The 23,336-nt window shown below is 35.4% G+C and overlaps 1 pseudogene; it reads right to left on the bottom strand.

The window, feature by feature from the left end:
* Positions 1 to 19,315: 19,315 nt before the first annotated feature.
* Positions 19,316 to 20,795, bottom strand: LOC121032656 (heterogeneous nuclear ribonucleoprotein A1-like; annotated as a pseudogene).
* Between the last annotated feature and the right edge of the window lie 2,541 nt (positions 20,796 to 23,336).

The following is a 23,336-nucleotide window of genomic DNA, read 5'->3' as shown; positions in this document are numbered from 1 at the left end:
TTGATTGCATTTAGATTATCACAGGTTTTAACCGTACCCAGTACTAACTTGAGTGGGGCTGGTTTGTCAGGTAGTTTCTCTTCATGTTAGTTCTGCTCTCAGCCTCTGCTGTCCCATTGTACCTATGCCTCGAAAAAAGTTCTCCCCACATTCTTTATTACTTTAGTAGAATAGTGTCATTCATCGACTCAACACTTGTAAGCCCGGTGGTAGTGATGGTGGATGTATTCTGTTGTTCTCTTTAAGCTTTAGCCTTAAGTAGGAATTAGGTCCCCGGGTCTCAAGGACGAAGCCTTCTTGGAAGGGATTCTGACCTTCCTTCAGGTGTAGACCTCTAATGGTATAGGCCAGCAAGGGGAATTTGATTATTCTTCGTAAAGTGATATCCAACACTATTCTGCCAGTTTTGCTATGTCAACATCCTATATGTCTCATTCACAGTGCTTTTTAGAATTTCTATTTTATGTATTTGTTTGCTTTTGTCTGTATAACCCATCAGGTAATAACTTTATTAGGAAAGAAAGTGAGACTACCTTTTTGAATTTCTTATCCATAATAATAAAGAACCTAGATCATAGCTGCAACTCAAAAAAACATATTTGAATGAATTAATGAATGTTTGTTTTTGGTTTTGCTCTGTTCTGTTTTTTTGGGGGGTGGGGTGGGGTGGGGATTAATTTTACATTTTCTGTAATATTTTATTTTTACTTAATTTCAAATATACAGAGCAGTTGCAAGAATAGTGAAAAAATATCCTAGATGCCCTGCTGAGAGTTTAACTAATCTACTCCATGGTATCGCTGCCTTGGCATCCATTTTGTTTGGCCAAGTGGCCTGAAGGGACCTTGAACTGACACTAGCCCCTCGTGCAACTGCATGCCCTAGATAGCAGTCTGCAGACTCACATGCAAATGCAAGTTCCTGTTGTGACTTCCTCAACAGTCCCTGGGGTCAAGTCTCCCACACCTCTCAGGGCCTTTCCCTTGTGTACCCCTAACATAAGACTTTTAAGGAGTTTACCAAAACCCTGCTCTTTTTGGTTTGAATCCATCAACCGGGTCAGCCTAGGAACCCCAAAGCATTCTACCCACAGACCCTAATAAAGACATGTGCCCTCCTGTAGCCCCTCAACTGTGCCATGTACTTCCTCCAGGACCTGTGAATAATAAACTTCACTATTTTAATTTTTCTTGTAGTCTTTTGTTGAATGGATGATGACTCTCTGGCATGCTGGGCTCTATTTAACGAATGTTAATTTAACAAAGTCATAACATACCCATTACCCAAAACCAGTAATTATTTATATGTTACCCTTGGTTTTATCATCTCTTTTTGTCTCTCTCTCTGTTTATGTATGTGTCTGTAATCATATCATCTTTGGCCATACATTTGACATACATATAAACATACAGTATACATACAAACATGCATATAATTTTTGGCTATAAAGTCGACAGTTTAGATAAAATGGGAATATCCCCAGAAGAGCAAAACTTACCCAAACTGAGTCACAAAGAAGTAGAAAATAAAAATATTCTTTAACTATTAAGGAAATTGAATCTGTAATTGAAAGAAGTCCAGCAATAAAATCTCTAGACTAGATAATGGCTGCAGTGATGAGATTTCCAAACATTTATGGAATATATAAAACAATATTATGCAAATTTGTCCAGAGAATTAAAAAAACACTATTCACCTTGTTTTATAAGGTTGCTCCAACTTTCATAGCAAATGACAAATTTAGGGTAATTATTTTTATGAACATAAAGGAAAATATTAAGTAAATTAGTAAATTGACTTCTTAGGAAATATAATCAGCAATATACAAAAGATTATATATAAGACTGAGATGAGATTATTTCAAAAATGCAAGCTTTTATTTTATTTTTTAAAAATTTTATCTCATTTAATTCACTAGAGCAAAATGGAAGTCCTGAAACAAAATCCCTCTCCTTCTGGTTAGAAGGCAAACTTTATTTAGTTTTACTTTTTTTTTTTTTTTAATTTTTTTTTTTCAACGTTTATTTATTTTTTTGGGGACAGAGAGAGACAGAGCATGAACGGGGGAGGGGCAGAGAGAGAGGGAGACACAGAATCGGAAACAGGCTCCAGGCTCCGAGCCGTCAGCCCAGAGCCTGACGCGGGGCTCGAACTCACGGACCACGAGATGGTGACCTGGCTGAAGTCGGACGCTTAACCGACTGCGCCACCCAGGCGCCCCTAATTTTACTTTTTTTTAAGTTTGCATTTCTTTTTCTAATGTTTATTTAATTATTTTTGAGAGAGAGAGAGGGAGAGAGGGAGAGAGAGAGAGAGAGAGTGGGAGAGGGGCAGAGAGATGGGGAGACAGAATCCCAAGCAGGCTCCATACTGTCAGCACAGAGCCCAATGTTGGGCTCAAACTCAGAACTGTGAGATGATGGCCTGAGCAGAAATCAACAGTAGGACACTTAACTGACTGAGCCCCCCAGGTGCCTCTAAGCTTTATTTTTTTATTGAATGTAACATACATATAGAGAAGAGCACAAATTGACTCGTGCATTTTCACGAAGTGAACACACATGTGCACCTAGCACCGAAATCAGGAACCAGGACAGTACCAGTACCATGGAAGCTCCCCAATGTCTTCTCTCCCGGTAACTACCTTGTCTGAAGGTAAACACAATCCCCCTCATTTATTTTCCCCTAGCCTCACTGAGATATTATTGACATATGTAACTATTGACATACGATCGTTTTTTAAATTGAGATATAATTGACATATAACATTGTATTAGTTTAGGTAATCAAAATGATTACCACATTAGTTAACATCCATCACTACTTATAGTTACATATTTTTTCCTTGAGATTAGGAATTTTGAGATCTCTTTTCAACATTCGAATGTATAATACAGTATTGTTAAGTATAGTCACAGTGTTGTACATTACATCCCTGGGACTTATTTGCCTTACAACTAGGAGTCTGTACCTATTGACTCTGTACAATTGTGGATTGTACCACATCCAACCATTTCTCCCACTTCACTTCCCATCCCTTCACCTCTGGCAACAACCAGTGTGTTCTCTGTTCTCAGTCTGTTGTCATTTTGTGTTTGTTTGCTTGTTTGTTTAGATTCCATATATAAATGAGATCATGAGGGGTTGTCTTTCTCTGGCTTATTTCACTTAACATAATGTCCTCAAAGTCTATTCAATTTTTTACAAATGACTGGGTTTTTTTTATTTTTTATGGATGAATATATATACAATCACATTTTTTCCTATCCATTCATTGTCAATGTACACTTCAGTTATTTCCGGGTTTGGGCTACTGTAAACAATGCTGCAATGAACATGAGGTAGAGATATCTTTTTGAGAGAGTGATTTTTTTATCCATCAGATAAATATACAGAGGAAGAATTGCTGAATCATATGATGGGTTTATTTTTAATTTTTTGAGGAATCTCTATATGCTTTCCATAGTGACTGTAAATTAGTATTTATGTTCCTGCCAAGAGACACAAGGATTGGCTTTACTCCACAACCTCAGGAACACTTGTTATTTGTTTTTGGTAAAAGCCATTCTAACAAGTGTGAAGTTGCATTTTATTGTCAGTTTCATTTGCATTTTCCTGATGATTAGTGATGTTGAACATCATTTCACTTGTCTGCTGGCCAATTGTATGTCTTCTTTATAAAAATATCTATTTATATCCTATACAAATATTTATTTATGTATTTATTTATTTAATTAAAAAAATTTAATATGAAATTTATTGTCGTATTGGTTTCCATACAAAACCGGTGTTCATCCCAACAGGTGCCCTCCTATACTAATTTTTAACTTAAATCTTGGTTTTTGTTTTTGTTTTGCTATTGAGCTGTATGAGTGTTTTAAATATATTTTCAGTATCAGTCCTTTATGAGATACATGAATTGAAAATACTTTCTCCTATACAATAAGTTGTATTTTGCTGTGCAGAAACTTTTTGGTTTGATGTAGTTCCACTTACTTGTTTTTGCTGTTGTTGCAAGGATATTTTTTTTAATAATTGAAAAAGTAATCAATATAATTCACCAAGTATGACCACCTGGGTGGCTCAGTGAGTTGAGAGTCCACTCTTGATTGCGACTCAGGTCATGTTCTCATGGTTCACGAGATCAAGATTGAGCCCCACATCAGGCTCTGCATTGACAGTGCAGATGCTGCCTGGGATTCTCTCTCTCTCTCTCTCTCTCTCCCTCTCTCTCTGCCCCTCCCTTGTGCACATATGAGTGCATGTGCTCTCTTGGTCTCCCTCTGTCTCTCTCAAAATAAATAAACTTTAAATACACACACACACACACACACACACACACACACACACATATATACATATATATGTATATATGTATACACAAGTATATATATGTGTATATATATGTATTTATATATATACACATATGTGTGTGTATATATCTATATATATATATAGATATATATATATATAATTCACCAAATAATGAGAAAAATCATAATGAAATGTCAATAGATGTAGGACAAAAAAGGGATAACAGTTGAATATCCATTTATAATTTAAAATTACCTGACACTAAGAATAGGAGGTAATTTCTTAATCTAATAAGTATATATATTTTATGTATATATGGTATTTAATGATGAGATATTAAAAACTTCTACCTGAGATCTTTAACAACACAGGTACTCATTATCACTGCTTCCATTTGTCTTGGGTAATAGCCAGTAAAATAAAACTTAAAAGTAAGATGAATTAAAAAGGTAGAAATAAAACTCATTTAGTGTGTTTAGTGACTTCCTCCTAAAGAGTACAGTATGGGGACACCTGGGTGACTCAGTCGGTTAGGCCTCCGACTTTGGCTCAGGTCATGATCTCATGGTTTGTGGGTTCAAGCCCCGCATCAGGCTCTGTGCTGACAGCTCAGAGCCTGGAACCTGCTTCAGATTCTGTGTCTCCCTCTCTCTCTGCCCCTCCCCAGGTTGCACTCTGTCTCTCTCTCTCTCTCTCTCTCAAAAATAAATAAAACATTTAAAACAAAACAAAACAAAACAAAATAAAATAAAATAAAATAGTACAGTATGGAAAGGGGCAAATAAAAGTAACTTTATATATGAAAAACATGGCAAACACTACCCAAGCCAGGTGATCAAGGTCAGTATCAATGGTCATAAATCATTTAGATAGTATGTACCCTTGATATGATGTGATGAAAATACCATTTTTATCTCTGTGGCTTTCCTTTACAAATCTGATAACCCCAATGTAATCATGAGGAAACCATCAGACAAATTCAAATAGAGAGTCATCTAACAAAATACTGTCTAGTACTTCTCAAAATTGTGAGACCTTAAAAACAAGAAAAATCTAAAGAAACTGTCACAGCGTAGAGGAACTTAAGGAGTCATAAAATTACTAAATGTAATATTGTATTTGGGATGGAGGTCCTGGAACAGATAACATACAGGTAAAAACTAAGAAAATCCTAATAAACTATGGACTTACATTAATCATAATGTATCAATATCGGTTCATTAATTATGTGAACTATACCATACTAAACTAAGATATTATTAATAAGAGACAATGCAGTGTATGCAAAACTCTCTGTATTATTTTAACACTTTTTTCTGTAAGTCTAAAAGTGTTCTAAAATAAAAAGTTTATTTAAAAATATATGCATAAATTTTACTTACAAAAAAAGTTATGTATTAAAAGGTTGCTTTGTAAATGTAAAGGACATTTCCTCCAGAATAAATGTTATAAATCTAGCTGATCCAGGTATAAGTATATGGTATGAATAAAGCTAAAAACTCATGAAATTGTTGATAACACAACCCGAAAATTGTGAGCTAGCCTCAGTCATTTATACATGACACATCATGAAAAAAAGTATCTTTCAGAAAAGGTAAAATTAATTTTCCGTCATCATTTGTATTATTTAAACTAGAATGGCAATCTTCAAATGGGAACAAAACCATTTTTATCATGCTTGGAAGAGTTGGCTTTTAAAATGAGTTGCATTAAACAGATTTCATTGTTCATCCTCTGGGAGTTTATTTATAACATTATTTATATGTCAACTTGATGTTGTTCTTTCCTCATAAAGCCTACTTAATTTGGAGTTAATTGGGTCATAAAACAAAATACAAACCAAAGGGGAAAGCTTGTTATATTTAGGGATGAAGTTATTTCTAGCAGGTGTTGGTAGAGAAAATTGTTGGCCATAGAAAGTTCAAGCACAAATTGAAACAAGACCTTTTTGTGACATTTATAAAGCATAAATGTTACATAGATTGCAATGAAAATTTAATGAAGACATGTAGAATTACTTCAAAGATTAACAAACTTACATTACTTTGAATAATGACAAATATTACTTATGATCCTTAGCCAGTGTGGTACATGTTGCTATATATTTCTTCAACTTATAATTTTTATTAATTCTAGCCTTATATCTAAAACATACATACCATCATCTATCATTTATAACTGCTAAAACAATTTATTTTTTCCTACATAAAAATATGGGACATCTTATTTATTAACATCTTATGACAAAATATAATTATTGGGTATTAGGAAAGGAAACTTCATGTCCTCTTATCATATTTCAGACATTTCCATTCTTTCTACAAGTGGGAAATTTTTGAGGGGACATTTTGGGTCTCTTAGGTCTCCTTATATTAGAAATGAGCTATCACCCACTCAGGTTTATTAGCTGCAGTACATTGTAGTTTATACCTTCCAGCACACAGTTCCACTTCCTCCTTTTAAAAAGACTCAGAATATTCCAGTTCTGATATGTATTTTATTTTTGTTTTTATTTTTTGAGAGAGAGAGACCATGAGCATGTGTGCAAGAGCAAGCAGGGGAGGGGCAGAGGGAGAGGGAGATAGAGAATCTTAAGCAGGTTCCATGCCCAGTCTAGAGTCCCATGTGGGGCTCAAGTGGGGGCTAGATCCCATGAACCATGAGATCATGACCTGGGCCAAAATCAAGAGTCTGACGCTCAACAGACTGAACCACCCCAACCAACCGAACCAGTTCTGATGTCTAAACGGGCGAGATCATTCACTTATAAGGCTTACCCAATCAGTGTATTTCCAGACTGTTTTTCACAGATTCTAGTCCAAGGTTGGACATGGTAACCAGATCTAAATAATGGCGTCTTCATAACCATAGTGATTCATTTAGTGATGGGAATGAAACATTGAGCAAAATGATTGTGTGAGAGGTGTGCGGTACCATGATTTTACATCTCTCTTTTGATCTTTGTCTCTCTGCTGCCTCTCTCACCTCTCTTTCTGCATATGGATGGGGATCGGGTAGCTCCAAGAATTGTGGATGACCATGTTTCAACCACAAAAGAGGATAGTTGTGCGGTATAATTGAACCCACAAAAAATTGAGCAGAAGTAGGGAAATAAATTCCATTCTTAATGACATCATAGACCTATGGACTTATACCAATCCTGAAGTCCACATGATGCCTAGTCTTCCTAGTTGCATTAGTACTAAAATCCTTCCTGATAAGGTGGTTGATGTTATATACAGTGGTAAGAGATCCAGAGTTCTGATATATCAGTGAACGGATCACAATGAAATATCACTCATATATATGTGCTGTATTTCTCACTTAACCTGTCAGTGCTGAAACAGGGTGAACTCGATTCTCTGTTTCTGCTTCCATGTGTGAAGATTACATGGGCAGAGCCTCTACAGGATGAGGGAGACCCACAATTTCTCTCCTTCTCTCTACTTTCTAGAAAACCAATATGTGATACAATGAGTTTGGTAAATCAAGCTCTGTCCTGTGCACCCAACTTGCCACAAAGCAGGGTGCACAAATGTAGATTTAGGCAGGGAGTAGGAGACTCCCATTTTAGCCTCAAATCCGAGTCACATGCTCAGATCCAGCTTTATCAGCCCCACCTCTACTTTGAGAATTCTGGTCACCTCCCCTTCTATCACCAATGTGTCTCATGACTCTCACGTGGTCATTAGTTCATTTTGTACAGTTTTTCCATAGTTTAAAACCTAAAGGAAAAAGGGCATTCAGTTTAAGGCCCATTCCTACACAATAAATTTATTTTATAATTTTGTACTAAGCTCAAAGAACTAATAACTGCAAAGGTACATAATGTATCAGCCATAATTTTGGGATGTAAGGGTGGCCAACCACATTTGTGGTTCCCCTACTCTAATGTATCTCTTTTTCTACGCTGGATAACAGGGGAAGGATGAACAACCGAGAAGGTATTTCATAATAGTGACAGTTGGCCTTTTTGAGTATCATCTACTAGGCAGACACAGTGCTCCAAACTATGCATATTTTCCTATCCTCACAGTAACTACTCCAGATTTGTTCAAAAAGGTTAAATAACTCGGTCAATAGCAAGGAAGTTTCACAGAGCTTGCCTCTCAGAACAAGCCTGAATTTCTACTGCGTTACTTGGAACAATAGAGACTTAAACATTTTTGTGCCTGCTGACTTTCTCATCCCCTAAGTATCATCAGTGAACGTCTTAGAACATATTGAATCTTTCACTTTCTTAAATTCCCCACAGCAACGCCCTAGTTATAACTCTCCTCATCTCTCATCTGAATTGCTGTTAGAACCTCCTTGAAGTTTTCATGCCTCTATAGGTTCCCTTCATCTATAAACTTCAATTCCATTCACTTACTGCTTGTATAACTTGGAGTAAAATACAAAACTCTTATGAATGCTTTTTCCCCAGATGTAAATTACATTTTACAGTTTTAACACAGGATTAGGGCCAGGTTTAAAAAAACAGAATTGCCAGGGACATTGATTGGCACTCAACAAATGTTATTTTGATTTTTTTCCTCTCCTTATACAAGAGTTCTAAAGCTTAACTGCTGAAGGCTCGTCTTAGAATACTTTGGCAAATCCATATAACATACAAAATAAAACGCATGCTCTTTAGATTGGCATTCATGATTCCCTGCCATGAATAATGATCCCTTTACAACCATACTACTTGTGGTTCTCAGATCATACCATGCATGACATGGCTTATACAGTGAGAGGTATTCTTAAATCTGCCTGGAGTTTTGTTCTTCTCTTCCTGTTAAAATCCAACTTATCCTTCAATGTTTACCTTATATTTCTTTTCCTTCAAAGCCTTTCTTAACCTCTAGACTAATTATATCCTCTGTATCCCCATAAAACTTGATTTTTTGGGTTCATTTTGATTTTGATTACATTTCCACTCCTAGAGTATATCTTCACTTTCCTCCTGTACATTGTTCCTAATAATTCCCTAATTAATATTTTTTTATTTCTGTTATGAAAAATATGCTTCAAAGAGTATGAAAAAGTATCTGAATAATATTTAGCAGTCTTAAATGTGATGAAAATCAGATACAAGAAAATGTATCTTTCTGGAGAAGGAAAGACCTCAACTAAGAGCTCAGATTAAAGACTAATTTCCTGTACTGAGTTGTATGGAAGAAAGAGCTCATGATATGTTGATCTTCTTTTACACACAAATACCTGGACTTTGAATAATATTTTTTAAATGTTTTGAGAATTTTGGAAAACTTTCTGTACATTTGTGGGTCAGTGAGGACACAGTGTCTATAAGACTAATTCAGAACCACAGAGAAGCATGGAGACATCAAATTTATCTGACTGACAGTATCAGCCTTCTCTGAAGTTTGATTATATAGCCACATGGAAAGAGGCTATTTATTTAATAAAATTATGAACATAAAATCATTTTAAAATGCTGTTCTATACCCCATTTGAAGATAAAAATTATATCTGACACATTCCTCCACAGTATATGCACTGTTAAACAACTGTCATGTAATATATTCATTCTCTTTATGAGGGGTAGGGTCCGGGGAAAGGAAAGAAAGAAAGGTCCTTGTCAGAACTTCAAGCAAATGTCCAATGCTATATTCTCAGAGGAAGAGACCTGATCTGTTGAATGCCTTTAACAGAACATCTCTGGGTAAAAGATTAACTAGATCCAGAATCTATAAGGCATAGCTCCTTGGAGAATCAGTAAGCTATATACTCTCTGGGGTATTAAAAGGAGATTTTTCATGATTTAAATGACTTCTGTGTGAAGTAACCACATGAAAATTACTTACAAATCTCATTTATTATTCTGGGCCGAGGTATATGTCCAATGCAAGAAGAATATTTTATTCACCATTTTAAATTGTTTTGTGAAGGAGAAATGTTATGATGTTTGATCTTCCATAGTATTGAAAATGAAAATCTTGATATTTTAATTTCTTCAGAAGAGATTAAAACTTTATGTAACTGACAATTCAGAAATAAAAATATAAGTTGATCCAGGAGCCACAAATCCTGAGGTAAATATTACCATCTAAAAAATTTTAATGTTTATTTTTGAGAGAGAGCGAGAGAGAAACAAAATGTGAGCGGGGAAGAAGCAGAGAGAGAGAGGGAGACACAGAATCTGAAGTGGGCTCCAGGCTCTGAGCTGTCAGCACAGAGCCCAATGCGGGGCTCAAATTCACAAACTGTGAGATCATGACCTGAGCCAAAGTCGGACTCTTAACTGACTGAGCCACCAAGGTGCCCCTGCTGTTTTTGTTTGTTTGTTTGTTTTTGTTTGTTTGTTTGTTTGTTTTTTTGAGAGAGAGAGAGAGAGAGAGAGCTTGAGGGAGCATGAATGGGGGAGAAGGGTGGGGGGAGGGGAGCATCTTAGACTCCTGCTGAACTTGGAGCCCAATCCGGGTCCATCTCATGACCTGAGCTGAAATCAGTGCCCAACTCAGCCACCCAGGCACCCCAATGTTACCATTTTTAAATTACTACTTACTAGGGACTGATTATAAAGTAGAACATGAGTTTGGACTTTTAAATTGGTCTGAAAATCACATGTAGGAACACATCCATGAATTTTTATTTTGTATTTCAAATTTACCTTTTTATTTTTTCCCAAGGAATTCAACAAGTCAATTTTTGCCTACAAGGACTCTATGAGCCTACCTGACTCCTGGGGATAGTACTATTTCTTCTAAATAAAACATGTGGCTTAGCTTTTTTTTTTTCTTTATTTAACATGTTTATAATACCTCCTGATTTATTTTACTAGGAAAATATCTTTAATTAACAATAAAAATATAATATTTCCCCAAACATTATGCATTTTGAATGAAACATGAATAACATGTACATGAGTTAGAGCTATTGATAATATTTCACATAGACCATCACATCCTAATGAGTGAGTATATCCACTTACGGTAAAGGTAAATCAATGCCTCCAGCAAAGGTATGCATATATGTCAGCCCACTTGAATTATGCATTTAGTATATAACTCAAGAGTTTCCTAAACCCTTCATCAAAACTGGCACGGGAGAAAAATTGGCTCAGTATTTCTGTTGAAACTGGAAAAACGAAAGACTGCTTTCCACCAACAGTAAAGTGAGATCAGGTGAAATAGGTAATATTTTATATTTTGTATCTACTTTGACATTTTTATTTAAGAGATGGCAGATCATCATAGGAATTTAAACATTGAAATACACTATAGAGATTAAGCCTTGTGAGAAGGAGGGTACAGTTTAGGATCCACTTATAAGAAATGTAAAAAGTGGATTGTGACTTCTGCTTCAGAGTAAGATATAGAAACAAGGATTGGATGTACCCTTCCTCTGAAGCAACTTAGAAAAGTAAGACAAAATATATTAAACAATGGTTTTTAAAACACTAAACATCATGCGACTAATAGTGTTCCTTGAAAGAGTAGAAACAAGGGAGGCGGACCCTGTGATTGCTAGAGCTTACTGCCTTCAGCGGGAATGGCTTGAGGAAGGAAACCCAAGCATAGCCCATTGGACTCCCAAAGTTGAGAAGATGGGGCTGAAAGTCCAAGTGATCAAAGAGGCTAGAGTTTGCAGAAGAGAGAGCTGGAAAGGAGAAAGCTGTAGTGAGAGTTGTAAAGACAGAATCTTCCTTCAGTTTTCAGTAGAGTACTGATCAGTGCATACTTGTCCGGAAACTACCACAGGCTGGGAAAAGAATTTTCCAACACAGACAGAATGGTAGCTGGTGCTCATAAAGAGCTGGAAATAGTACTTTTTTCGTCAGCCACTCTAGAAAACCTCATAATTCACTGGACATTGGACACAATATACACAGCAGTATCTTACTTTAGTATTGGGGCATAATTAGCCCTAGATTTTATGTTGTTCTAGTCCTAATTAATGAGTCTTTAATTTTTTTTTACATTTATTCATTTTTGAGAGGCAGAATGAGACAGAGCATGAGCGGGGGAAGGACAGAGAGTGAAGGAGACACAGAATCTGAAGCAGGCTCCAGGTTCTGAGCAAGCATTCAGCATAAAGCATGGGACTTGAACCCACAAACTGTGAGATGATGAGCTGAGCCGAAGTAAGATGCTCAATGGACTGAGCCACCCAGGTGTCCCAAGTCCTAGTTAATGAATCTTAAAAGCAAAACCAGAAAGGAGGAAGCTACTTCCAAGTAACTTAACTGCATCCCAGAAAAAACGCTCTAGAATATTTATAGGAATAAAAGCAATCAGCACTCAAGAAAGTAAAATTATCAGTATCTGCAAAGGAAAACACCTTTTTCTCTGTACAACTCACATTTCTGACACCAGATGTGTGGGTTTTTCCAAACCAAGTAATTCTCCAAATCTTGGTACAGAGTGAATGTCCTACCAATTTAACTCAATTTTGACACTAACTGCCTAGATTTAGTGCAGACCCTGTAGGTTAAGATATTAGTCCTATAAGACTGCCCCCCCCTCCCCTCACTTCAGATGTTAATTGCAAGTCCCAGGTTGTCATCTGTATTTTTAACAGACCAGCTATAAATTGGGGAGTTCCCACAACCAACTTCCTTAAGTTCAAGAATTTGCTAGAATGCCTCAGAGAACTCAGGGAAATGCCTGACTTACTATTACTGGATTATTATAAAGGATACATCCCAGAACAACCAGATGGAAGAAATGCATAAGACAAGGTATGGTTGCAGGGGGCAGGAATGATGGAACTTCCATGTATTCTCTGGGTGTGCCACCCTCACAGCACCTTGACATTTTCACTGAACTCCAGTAGCTCTTTGAACCCCTTCTATTAGGGTTTTTATTGAGGTTGCATTATGTAGGCACAATTAACTAAATCACTGGCAATTAGTGATTAACTCAAATTCCAGCCCCTCTCCCTTCTCTGGAGGGGCAGTGAGGAAGGCTGAGTATTTCAACCCTCTAACGACATGACTGCTTCCCCAGACTGTCAGCACCTTCGTCATTAGGAGCTTTCCAAAAGTCACCTCATTACCTTATTACCACATAAACTTAGGTGTGGTTGAAAGAGCCTTATTATGAATAGCAAGAGGTGCTCCTCTCACTTTCATTACTCAGGAAATCCTAAGGATTTTAGGATCTCTATGCCACAGGAACTGGATGTGAAGACCAAATAATTCTCATATCACAGTATCACAACCTGGCATCCAATCAAAGATCATCAGGCTTATTAAAAAGCAGGAAAATACAAATATATTCTCTGTGACAGAATTATGCTAGAAATCAGTAATAATATCTGAAAAATCTCTAAAATATTTGGAAATAAAAAACATGCTTCTAATATTTCATGGATCAAGAAGTAAGTGACTCAGAAAATTAGAATATATTTTCAATTGAATGAAAATAAAGACATAATTTATCAAAATTTGTGGAACAAAGCTTTGGAAGCTCTTAGAAGGAAATTAATAGAATTAAATCATTAATTTATATGTGGATGTGGCATGTAGGTTAAGAAGAGACATCACAGAAAGAATGTAGAAATACTCAACTGGTTTTGTTTCATCTCTTTTCACAAGTGTAAAAATTCTCCAAAGGATGAACAAATATCTCTAAAAGAATATTGAATTTATAGGAAAACCTGTAACAGTTTAAATAATTTCAAGTCTTCAGACTCAGGATCAAAATATATGGAAAGAATATAATTTGAAGATGTCATTGAAAAATCACATTCTTAATCCTAGAGAATATTTGGAGAAAGGAAGAGATGATAAAATTAAATTAAGCTTTAAAACCTGACAATGTGAAAACTGTAGAGGCCAAGGGCAGGATGGTCCAAGATGGAGCATTTTGGTATGAACATTATTTTGAGTTAAAAGTAATCAAAACTCAGCAGATGCGAGAAAATCTCTCTTCTTGGTCCTCAACAAATTTACATCGGAAAGGAGAGCCTGTACCAGGAAGAGAGTTATTAACAGAGGCTCCTGTTCATCTAAGAAACTTATCTCTTCATGATAGGGGAATCTTTGTTTTTCAGAACATCTTTCTCCTGCTTGCATCCTTCCTCTCCTTTGCATCCTCTGACCCTACCCCTTTCCTTAGCTCAAGTAAGGAGCCTCATTGTCTCTGGACTCTCGTGTCTGTGTGGATTCTCCATAGTACACTATTAAATTTGATTTTCTCCTGTTAAACTGTGTCGGGTAAATTTGATTCTAAGTCAAGCTGGAAGGGCCTTGAAAGGTAGAGGAAGGTCTTCCTTCTCAACAGGAAGGAATAACTAATCCTAAAGGAAGAAACAAAGATTCTAGAAGTAGAGGAAAGTAGACTATGCAAAAGCAAATTTGAGAATGAATTAATTCTGAAATGATTATTTGTAAGTACTTTTACGAAAGAAGGTACAGAGTTCTTAATATGTCATTATTAACATACATTTCACTTTTTAATATGGGTAGCCAACATATAATTAAGGAAAGAACTTTAGAACATACATTTTCACTAAGTAATAATTCTTAAGAGCAGAAAATAAATGTGGATTATAATAATTACTATATTAAAAATATTAATGGTAAAAATATTTTCAGCCAATAAAGGTAATTCAATTTTCCACTTTGTTGTCTTTTGGTCGATCACTAAAGTGATGTTAACCTGAATGGAAGTCTCTATGGCATAATATATAAGGTTCAATATCAAATACCAGTCATGAGTTTTGGAATTTTTATCTATGTGACTTCTAATGTATTTATAAGCACCTTGTTTACAATAATTTCCATTTAATTTCATAGCTCCTTTCTAATTTATACTAAGATAATATTAGAATCAATAATAGGTAAATAAATAAATGTGATATGAAATTGTGTTTACTCAAAATAGGTTAATATAAATTCTGAAATATTCATTTCTCTATTAGCATAATACAAAAAATTTTAATAATATTTGAAATTACCTCATTTTTCCCTCATGACATTACTTGAAAGCTCAGAATTTTAGAACAGCATTTTTGGGTTTCTCTGATGTGGTAGGATTATAGGAAGACTACTAAAATAACATAAATATACAATATTATTATATATGGATTTTTCTATGGTAACTTTTTAATAGAACATTATTATACATAACAAATGAAATATTCCTTGAAAGAGTAAGTTAACTTCAGGAAAACAAATAATTTTTATTAAGAATAAAAATATACATTTTATATTTTATTATAAATAAACATAAAAAATCCAAGCAAGTTTCTTATTTACCCTTATAATAATACATGACTTCTAAGGACATGTCATCATTTATATATTTAACTTTTTACTCAGTCACTCAAGTATTAAAAATATCTATTGGAAATGAAAATCAAAATACGAAGTTCACTTACTCTTTGTGCAAAATCCTCCTTCTAATATACTTACTTCACATGATCAGGTTTTCTGTAAGTCCTGAAAGACAAAGGTATAGAAAGCAAGAGAAATAACCAATTGGTACAGGTTATAATAGAGTCACTTGTGCTGTTATTTACAATATAAGCACTCTTGTAGTTGCCACCTTCCATGCTGACAAGAACACAGGTCTGCTGCTGGGATATAGTTATTGTTTTGTTCTTTAAATATAGCTATAACATCATTTCTGATACATATCCTTCTATGATTATAACAAAGAAGATATATGAGAAGCCATTTATCTATATCGTGACTCTGGTAACACTCTTGCCTGTTGCCACAGAAACCCAGATCATGGTCATGCATTTCTATGAAAATAGGAAATAGGAGAATATTAAGACTTGCAGCTCCATTCTTTAGTTCTTGTTTCATGTTGGCACAAAATCAGATCATTACTTGTTTTGACTGCCTTGTTTACATTACTTATATCTGATAGCCAACCATCATTTGTGTTTTACTCCATAAAAAGTATGTCTTGGCAATTTGCACATCAGCAAATATAATTGAGCACATAACGTATTGAATTTTCCTCTAAAAATACATGCTGGACAGTTTCTTGTAATTCTAATGACTGCATCATTATATTGTAAAAATTATGATGCGATCTGATACATATACATAACCATTCAAAGCTAATACCTTAGAAGTTTTTAAAAACTCTTCATTGACTGTACCTTCAACTAGATTAAATTCATTTTTACTCCCCTTGGCAATAGTGGGTTTTGTGGGTCACGATAACTGGATAACTTTTTCTGATTCCTTTTATTGTGCTTCACATAACTAAAAAGTGTGAAAAGAAGGCTTGCATTCAGCTTGGCTTCATATTTTAGAGAAGTTTGTATTTGTCAGCAAGTCTTTTTGCTGTCTATTGTTTGAAGGCTAAAACATAATAGGTGACCCATTTTCTTTGTTGCTAATGATATAAAAGCTCCTGGAAATTAGCAATTAAGACAGGCTACATAACAGTGAGTATATACCATACTATACATATTGTTTTGATCATCTTGCATTTTTACTTAGGAAACGATGTGACCATAACTAAAATAAAAGTAAATCTTACTAAAGCCCTTTGTGTCAGAAAATTTTAGTATGGAAAAAAATAGAATTTATACATTTTTAATTAATTTTTATTTTTTTTAAATGTTTATTTATTTTTGAGAGAGAGAGAAACAGGGTGCAAGCAGGGGAAGAGCAGAGGAGAGGGAGACAGATTCTGAAGCAGGCTCCAGACTCTGAGCTGTCAGCACAGAGCCCGACCCAGGGCTCAAACTCACAAACTGTGAGGTCAGGACCTGAGCTGAAGTCAGTCGGTTAACCACCCATACACCCTTTATACATTTTTAAAAATTACAACTTTATTGAGCTAATTTGATCTTCAAGTCACCTCGGTTGTTTAATTTTTTTTTAATTGTTGCAAAATTATATCTAATGAAATGCACAGGTATTAAGAATACAGTTTGATGGGTTTTGAGGAATGTACAGTCATGCAACCCGTATCTAATCAAAATATTGAACTCTACTACGGCACTAAAAGTTCCTTCTGTGCCTTTCCGGTTAATCCTCATCCATGCTCCTGCCTAGACTCAACCACTGTTCTTATTTCTTCCCCACAGGCTAATTTTGTTCTTTGATACTTTCATGAAAGTGGAATCATATACTAGGCACATGTTTTGCTCAACATGTTTTTGAGATTTGCATATGTTATGTGAAATCTTCTTTTCTTATAGCTGTATACTGTGCCTTTGTATAAATATACCAGAATGTATTGCTGTAATCATGTGTTAATATACATTTGTGTTGTGTTGTTTCCATTTTTTTTTTATTGCCATTACAAACAAAGCTGTATTGAACATTCTTGTTAAAAGTGTTTATGATAAATACAAATTTAATTTCCCTGGGAAATTATTCCCTGGAAATTATTACTTTGGAAATTAAATACCTGGAAGGCGCACCGGTTAGTTATTTATAGCCTCTCAGTTCCAAATTCGAAAATTTGGCCTGATTTGTGAAAGTGGATCTGGGCCAATTAAATATTTTTCCTTGGTCATTTTTACCATGTTCAGTTTTGTCAATAGAGGGCGCTAGAGAAGCATTGCAGGAGGAAGGTTTGCCTCTGGGTTCCAGTTAGCTTCTCTGCCTGTTTCCGCAGTGTGGACAGTTTCTCCAGCCTTTGCCTTCTGCAACACACGGAGCTTCCCCAGCACCGGATTCCTTCCTGCTGAATGGCAGACAGAGGCAGTCAAACCGACTCCTCTGGTGGCACATGAACCTGGTAAGTTTCGTAGGATAGTGTCTCCAGTGAGATACCTTTCCATGAACAAGTTTCCTCAGAACTTTGTTAAAACAACTGTATTGAGGCATAATTTATATATATAAAAAAAATCCTTCACATATTTAATATGTATAGTTTGAGGAGTTTGGAAATATGCATATACCTGTAATCCCATGACACCAATCAAGGTCATACACAAAACCGTTATGCCAAGTGAAATAAGTCACAGAAGAACAGATATGGCATGATTCCACTTATGGTGAGACATCTAACGTAGTCAAACTTATAAAAGCAGAAAATAGAATGGTGGTTGCCAGGGGGTGGGGAGAGCAGGAAGTAGGAGATTGTCCAATGGGTATAAAATTGTACTTGTTATAAGATTGAATGAATTATAGAGAAATGCTGTACAACATATTGTCTAAGTTAACAATATGCTGTTGTGTTTTTACCCAAGACTCGTGAGGAGTCCGTTTCCACCAAGTTCCACTGACATGAAAGGGTAACACTCTTCTGCCATCCAGTGAGCACCCTACTGAGTCTTCCCCTGAGAGGTGGGCATCACGTTTTTCGGGTGCTTATCTAAGCCCTAGGAGTAGTGGCTGCTCCTTCCATGTGCTGTTCCTGTGTTCTTTGGAGTTGTCTTTACTTGTCTAATCTCTAATCCCTTGATATATTTAATCATTTTCCATTACACTTTCCTCGTTCAAATTTCTCATGACTTCTTTCCTCTGCTTGAACCAAGACTGACACAGAGGAGAATAACCGGATCTGATAGTAAGTACAAGTTTATTAGAAACTGCCAAGTGATTTCCTAAATTGGTTGTATCATTTTTTTTATTTTTTGTTTTGTTTTTTTTTTTTTTGGTTGTATCATTTTAAACCTCCATCAAAAATATAGGAGTTTTCTGGATACCCCATATTCTCTCTAGCATTAGGTATTATGCTGTCTTTTAAATTTTAACCATTTTAATGTGTGTGTAATGGCTGTTGTAGTTTGACTTTGCAATCCCTGAAGACCAATAACATTGAATATGTTTTCCTGTGCTTGTTGATCATTTATTTATATGATATCCTTTGTGAAATGCTTTCCAAGTCCTTTTCTCATTTTAAAAAATAGGTTACCTTTTTATTACTGGCTTATGGGAATCTTTATATTCAGGATGCCAGGCCACTGTGAATATTTTCTGCTACTCTGTGTCTCGCTTTTTAAATTTCTCAGCTATCTTTTGAGAAGCATTTTTTTTTGAGAGAGAGAGAGAAAAAAAAAGAGAGGGTGCACCCACAAGTGAGGGAGGGGCACAGGCAGAGAGAGAGAGAGAGAGAGAGAGAGACTCTTAAGCAAGCTCCACACCCATCGAGGAGCCCCCCTGGAGGCTTCATCTCAGGATGGTGAGATCATGACCTAAGCAGAAATGAAGGGTCTGACGTTTAACTGACTGAGCTACTCAGTTGTCCGGAGGAGAAGACATTTTTTTTTTTTTAAAGGCAAATTTATTCAGACTATTACGTTTAGCAATCAACAGCTTGGGTGCCAAAAAAATAATTAATTAAACCCTTTGTTGGAATGCTTTACACTTTCCACAGAATAAAAACTAAAATAACTTGTTACATAGTTAGTCATAAATACAGCCAAGTTCCTTGCCCATACACACAAGTGTTGTCTAAAACATGTCTCCTTGGTAGCAGCTAGTCCCTGCTGCCATTGTGCTTGGCTGAGTTCACAAATCTGTTGTAACCTGTAGCTTCCGTGCCACTTCTCTGACTCTCCTCTCTCTTGCTAAGCTTTGTTTCCTGGCAGTAATTAAGACCTTCTGCCACTGCCACAGCTACTGCTGCTGCTGGAACCACCACAGCCACCTTGGTTTCGTGGTCTGGCAAAGTATTGGCCTCCACCACCATAGGGGCCAGAGTTTCTGCCTCCAAAATTTCCTCCTTTCATGAGTCCAAAATGTGAAGATGGACTGTTGTAATTGCCAATATCATTATAGCTTCTGCTACCTCCAAAGTTGCTTATTACCAAATCCATTATAGCCATCCTCACTGCCACCATATCTACCAACACTTCAACTGCCGCCAAAGCCACCTTACCCACTGAAGTTTCCTTCATGACCCAAGTTGCCTTCCCGTGAAAACCACCTCCATGACCACCACTGAAGTTCCCAGAACTACTTCAACCTCTTTGGCTGAATTAAACCCTAGCCATCTCTTGCTAGAGCTATTCTTACTTTGCAGTTGTGGTCATTCACAGTATGGTATTTTTGAACGACAATCTTATCTCCAGAGTCATGTTCATCAAATGTTATGAAACCAAAGCCTCTCTTTTTGCCACTGCCTCTGTCAGTCATGATTTCAATCACTTTAATTTTCCCATACTGTTCAAAATAATCTCTTAGATGATGTTCTTCAGTGTCTTCTTTAATGCCACCAACAAAAATGTTTTTCACAGTTACTTGAGTACCGGGTCTTTGAGAATCTTCTCTTGAGACAGCCCTCTTTGTATCTACAACTCTTCCATCCACCTTGTGTGGCCTTGCATTCATGGCTGCATCCACCTTTCCCACAGTGGCATATGTGACAAATCCAAAGAACTCTGGAGCACTTGGTGTTTGGATTTCTCATTACCACACAGTCAGCAAGCATTCCCCATTGCTCGGAATGGCTCCTTAGACTCTTATGGGTTGTTTCAAAGCTCAAACCTTCAGTGAAGAGCTTCCACAGCTGCTTATGCTCTTTGGTAAAGTTTGATTTAGACATGATGGTGGTGGGAAGGCAGACTTAACCATGCTTACTCAACGGTATCCATGTGCAGAAAGCCAAAAGCAGACATTATTAATATTACTGAAGAGCAGGGGGAGACTGTGTGGTTCAGTTGGTTAAGTGTCTGACTTCAGCTCAGGTCATGATCTTGCAGTTCACAGTCCAAGCTCCACATCAGGCTCTGTGCTGACAGCTCAGAGCCTGGAGTCTGCTTCAGATTCTGTGTCTCCCTCTGTCTCTGTCCCTCCCCCATTCATGCTCTCTCTCTCTCTCTCTCTTTCAAAAATAAATAAACTTTAAAAAAATTACAAAAATATTAATGAAGGGAAGTTTACAAATTTTTTAATTTTTAGTTAATTTTTTTTAGGTCATTTTCCTTAAGAAATTTTGCCTACAATGAGATCACAAAGCTATTCTACTATGTTTTCTTCCAGATGCTTTATACTTCACCTCTTAAATTTTAGGACTACCCCAAATCAATTAATCTAATTAATCACTCAACTGAATAAACCAATTGGTTAGATTAATTGATTAAGCTCTCTAAATTCATGTTTGTGTGTAGTGTAAATAATGGTCAAAATTTGGGTGTTTCCTCCATATTGCTGTCTAGTTGATCTAGCACGATGTAATGAAAAGACTTTGCTTTTTTCACTGAGTTGCATTGAGAACTTTTAATTCCTTTTCTTCCCTTATTGCCATTGGCTATATTAGCAGTGCAATTCTGAATAGAAGTCATAAGACTAGGCATCTTGCTTTAACCTCAATTTCAGGGTAAAAACATTCAATATTTTACTGTGAGTGTTTGGGTTTTTTTTTTTTTTTTTGCTATATTATAATGAGGTATAAATGACATACTGTAAACTGCATATAATACAAGGTACCATGTGGTACCAAGTACCATGGACGTATGTATATAGCTGTGAGGTCCTTAGTAAACATATCCATCAACCTCAAAAGTGTCTTATGTAATCCATCCCTCCTATATCTTCCATACTTACTCCTAAGCAACTATAGATCTATTTTCTGTCAGTATTGACAAGTTTGTGCTTTCTAGAATTTTATATAACTGGGGCAGTATTGTATATGATCTTTTTTTGTCTGTATACTATCATTCAATACAATTATATATAGCTCCATCCACACCGTCGCATGTATCAATAGTTCATTGTTTTATTGCTGAATAATATTCCATTATATGGATATACCATAATTTGTTCATCCATTGATCTTTTGATGGATATCCAGGTGCTTCCAATTTTGTTTTTATTATAAATAAAGCTGCTATGAACTTTCATGTATAAGTTTTGGTATGGATGTATGCTTTTTTTTCTCTTAGGTAAATGCCTAGTAGTTGAATGGTTAGGTCAGGTAGGTTTATGCTGAACTTCTTAAGAAACTTATCAGATCCTTATATCATTCCAATTTTATTATTATTTCCAAAAAGACTAAAGATTTGAATGTGGAGTTATAACTTCAGAGGTTACAGAAGACAACATGGAGACTGTATAATCTTGGAGTGGGGAAATGACTTCTTTAAACAAGATATAGAGAGCCTAAAGCATAAGTTAAAAGTTTGAGCCTTTTCCTTGCATTAAAATGAAAAACAATCTGTTAACGAGAACACTAAAAGTTAATCACAAAGTTGAAGAAGATATCTGTGTAGTGTGCACACACACCCACACCCACGCAAATATATATCTACAATAGATTATAATCTATATCATATATAATAACTTATTACAGAAGATATAAAAATAATTCATACACATGGCAAAGCAAAAGATAAACCAACTAATGGTCAAAATATTTTGACAGGCACTTCAAAGAAGAAGATATATGAATGTCCTCCACCAAAAGTGTTAAAAAATATTAACTGGCAAATTGGTATTGAAAAACTACAATAAAATGAAATTTCATCATCAAATTGGCAAAAAATAAAATGTCAAGAAATATAAAATTTTGATGAGGATGTAGAGAAATGAAGACTGCTAATGAGAATATAAATTAGAACAATCACTTTGAAAAATAAATTAGTACAGTCTCATAAAGCTGAAGATGTGCATAGACACTATTCCAGGAATCCATCCTAGGAATTTACCCTGGAGAAAACTTCAGCATGTGCACCAGAAGACATACCAAAGAATATTCATGGCAGCATTGTTTGTAAAAACAAATTGAAGCAAACTACAACTCCTCAAAACAAGATGTTATCAATAGGAGAATAATGCATTTAACAGTAGTCCTACAAAGAATTCTACACAGAAATGAAAATGAATGAAATGCATCTATATATATAAAGGTCTCAGGAATATAAAATGTAGTAAAAATGCAAGCCACTTGGCTTATAGAGCTAATACCATTTATAAAAATATCAGAAAAATAAAAAAAAACTAAATACTTTAAGTGATAAAGTATACAAAGCCTTGTATCCTAGTATGTATTTAATATGTAATATGTATATGATATAAAACATATTATACTTTAATATAATATATAAAATGTTTAAGTTGTATGTAGTATAATATATATTATATAATTATTTGATATTATACACAAATTATATAATTTAATATATTAAATATAAATATATATTAAATTTAT

Source organism: Herpailurus yagouaroundi, unplaced genomic scaffold (genome assembly GCF_014898765.1).
Source record: "Herpailurus yagouaroundi ecotype Mexico unplaced genomic scaffold, PumYag 142, whole genome shotgun sequence".
Classification (NCBI taxonomy): domain Eukaryota; kingdom Metazoa; phylum Chordata; class Mammalia; order Carnivora; family Felidae; genus Herpailurus; species Herpailurus yagouaroundi.
This window is presented reverse-complemented; position numbering and strand designations above follow the sequence as displayed.